The following is a 3,858-nucleotide window of genomic DNA, read 5'->3' on the forward strand; positions in this document are numbered from 1 at the left end:
TTCTTCCATTAATATATCCACTCATTGAGCACTTAACAAGTATCTCACATTAATAGTACTAACAACAAACTTTTATTCATACTATCGTCTACCTCCACTCCCTTTTCCAACACTATTCATTATCTTTTGAAAAAAGAAGACATTGTACAAGAATTAGAGTGATTTTATAATATTCTTTTATTCATAGATTCAATCAATTAATAAGCATTTTAGCCACTACCTTGTGACAAACACTGTGCTAGAAGCTAGGGATATAAGAACAAAACTGGGGGTGATTATTGGATAGAAATAAAAATTGATTACGTTCTAGCACTTAGCCTCACAAACAAATGCATAAAGACTGAAATATTATAAACATTCATTGCTTATAACAATGAAATATAATTATCTTAAAGGGTCAATGAAAAAATATTTAATTAATCCTAAAGAACTGTTAGATCAAAGGAGAAATCATAAAAATGATAGAAAATTTCATTAAAGATAATGACAAAGACATTACATTCCAAAACGTTTGGAATGCAGCCAAAGCAGTCCTTAGTGAAATATTTCTATCTCTAAACTCTTTTATTAACAGCAAAAGGAAGACACATCAAAGAATTGAGAATGCCATTAAAATACTAGAAAATCAATAAATTAAAAGTCCAATTAAATACCAAAAGAGAAATGCTGAAAATTCAAGAAGAAAATAACAAGTTAGAAAACAAAATTTGAAATAAATAAAACTAGGAATTGTTTTAAAAATAATATATTTGACTGGTTTTGTTATTAATTTGGTTAAGTTTTAGTTTTTCTAATATTACACCAATTTGCATTCACTATGTAAATTCAACTAAGTGTACAATCTTAGTGATTTGCTGTTTTAGTCTCTTTACTACTATTTTAAATAAAACTTTTACATCTATGTTCATTGGTCTAAACTAATTTAATGAAAACTACAATACCACCTGAATTAATTTAGTTATTTACTAAGTAATTTGGTAAATAGATTGTTGTTCAGTTATTTCTGAATTATATCCAACTCCTTGTGACATCATTTGGGACTTTCTTTGCAAAGATACTGGAGTGGTTTCCATTGCTTCTCCAAGTCATTTCACAAAGGAGGAACTAAGGTAAACAGGGTTAAAAGATTTGCCCAAAGTCACACAGCTAGAAAGTACCTGAGGCCAAATTTGAACTCAGGAAGATGAGTTTTTCTAACTCAAGGCCAGGAACTCTATCCACTGCACCACCTAGCTGCCCCCAAAGATTACCTTATAGAAGTACAAAAACTAACAGTGAAACTCATATGGTCCTCTCAAGAGAAATAAACAAATGAGAAACAAGTAGCTTAAAAAGTACCAAATCTCAAAGTACTAAGCAGGAATAACTTTTTTTTTTTAATTTTGTATTGACAAAGAAGTAGAAAAATCAGTGGAACAGATTAGATATAGAAATCATTATATATAATACTCTCGTTGTTGTTGAATCATTCAATCACATCCACCTCTTTATGATCTTGTGAACCATACCATGCTAATGCTTTCTATAGGACTTTCTTGGTAAAGATACTGGAGTGATTTCCCAATTCTTTCTCCAATGCATTAATGCAAACAAAAATTAAGTGATTTGCCCAGGGTCACACAGCTACTAAGTGTCTCAGGCTGAATATGAGCACTGATCTTCCTTACTCCAGTACTCTCTCCATTGCCCTATCTACCTCCAGCATACAATACTGTACCTTTCAATAAATACAAAGATACTCATAACTGGAATAGGAGCTCATTATTTGACAAAAGTACTCCTCAGAAAATTGGACAGCAGTATGGATAAAAATCAGATACTGACCAAAACCTTAAACAAAAAGAGCTCCAAATAAGAGTGTGACCTAGATATTCAAGTTCACATCAAAAATAAGAGAAATAAAGAAAACATAGTCTGTCAAATCTATAGTATAAGAAAAGTTTGTGACCAAACAGGAATGATATAAGATGAATCTGATAAAGCTAAGATTTTTTACATATTTTTTTATTGTCAAAAGAACAAAGAACCACAGTTTTGAAATATTCTCCATAAGAAGTGATGAACTAGAACATGAAGGTGAAAAAAATATGATAGACTATTTTCATTGAGCTCCAGTTATACTGACTAGCACATGAACCATAGGAATTGTCATCTACCACTAAGGCAGCAAAGGACTGGAAACATTTTTTCAATTTTTCAGCTTCTATTGGCAGAGAATAAGGCCTTTCTAAAGGTGATGTAAGAGGCAACAGAAAGCATGCTAGGATATGTCCTTTGGCACAGACTGCTGCTGCTGGTCCATGGTTGCGGCTAGAAACCCACTCAACTTGATTAGGTCCTAGAGTTCTTCAGATTCTCAATAACAAGCTCATCGCCTGAGTATATTTCACTGAGGTGGTTCTGTCACCGAATTATTTCTAGGTTCCTTTAGCTTTATTCACTAGTACTTGTATTTGTGCAGAATTCCTTACATTCTTATTTTCTCTGAAGGCTTCTCTTATCCTTCTAATGGCATAAGTTCTGTAATTGTAGGAGGTGAACTTACCACTCTCTCTCAGCATCACCTGGTACAGATCTAACACTTGTGCTCTACTGGAGGCTGCCATGTTGGGAGGGGTGGGGCAGAAAACAAACAGGATAAAGCTAAGATTTAAAGGGGAAGAATAACTGGGGGAATGGAGAAGGAAATGGCAAACCACTCAAGTATCTTTGCCAAGAAAATCCCAAATATAGATATGAAGAGTTGGATATAACTCTAAAATGAATGAACAGCAACAATAATAACTGGGTAGAAATATAGCCATTCCTCAATTCATAAGTGGTCTAAGGATATGAGCAGGCAGTTCTCAAGGAAAGAAACTTAGGTTTTCTACAACCACATAAGAAATGTCAAAATCAGTACTAGCTAGAGAAAAATAAATTAAAGGAATTGTTTAGATTTTGATTTGATTTTGATTTTACCTCATATCCATCAGAGTGGCAACCATGACAAAAAATAAAACGTTGTGTTGGAGGGTCTGCGAGAAAAAAATGGAATGCTGATACACTGATAAGCTATGAATAAGGACAACCGTTCTAGAAAGCAATTTGAAATTATATACAAAATATCACTGAACAGGCCATGTCCTTTGACCTAGCTATATCACCAATAGATCCATACTCCAAAGAGTTCAAAGAAAGCAGAAAAGGCCCTTTATGTACATAAATACTTGCTGCAGCCTTTTGTGGTGGCAAAAATAAAATTAAACCAAAAAAAAACAACAAAAACCCTGAATGTTAAGGGTATCAATTAAGAAATGGTTGAATTTGTTGTGGTATGTGAAGGTGATGGATTACTATTAAGCTGTAAAAAAATGAGGAAATAGATGATTCCAAAATGATGTGAACTGAAGAGTGAAATCCTGTATAAAGCTTGTTTTACATAGTTATTTTCATGTTGCCTCCCCCATTACACTGTGAGCTCCTTGGGGACAGGGACTTATCTTTTGCCTATCTCTCTTTGTTCCCAGCTTAGCCCAATGCCTAGCACATAGTAGGGACTTAATAACTGTATGTTGGCTTGATTTGTTTTCCTATACTAAAAAGAATGACTTCTGCATCATAAAGGACATCAGCACCACTACCACCACCACAACCACTACTACAAATTTCTAAGAGTTGTTGCTAAATACAAATAGGATATAAAAACAAAGCATTTACTTATCCTTGATTAAACTGAGTTCCCTGCTACAGATGAGTTACATTCTCAGGTACAAAAGAAGGAATCAAAATGATTGTTGAGTAATTATCACTGTTTAAAAAGATGGTGGATAATAGTAGAGGAACTAAAGTTCTAGACTAGGACAGATATGCTATTTT

General features: G+C 33.4%; 1 pseudogene; it reads right to left on the reverse strand.

The window, feature by feature from the left end:
* Window positions 1-760: 760 nt before the first annotated feature.
* Window positions 761-3,142, reverse strand: LOC140513249 (LYR motif-containing protein 4 pseudogene; annotated as a pseudogene).
* Between the last annotated feature and the right edge of the window lie 716 nt (window positions 3,143-3,858).

Source organism: Notamacropus eugenii, chromosome 7, assembly GCF_028372415.1.
Source record: "Notamacropus eugenii isolate mMacEug1 chromosome 7, mMacEug1.pri_v2, whole genome shotgun sequence".
In the NCBI taxonomy this organism is placed as follows: Eukaryota; Metazoa; Chordata; class Mammalia; order Diprotodontia; family Macropodidae; genus Notamacropus; species Notamacropus eugenii.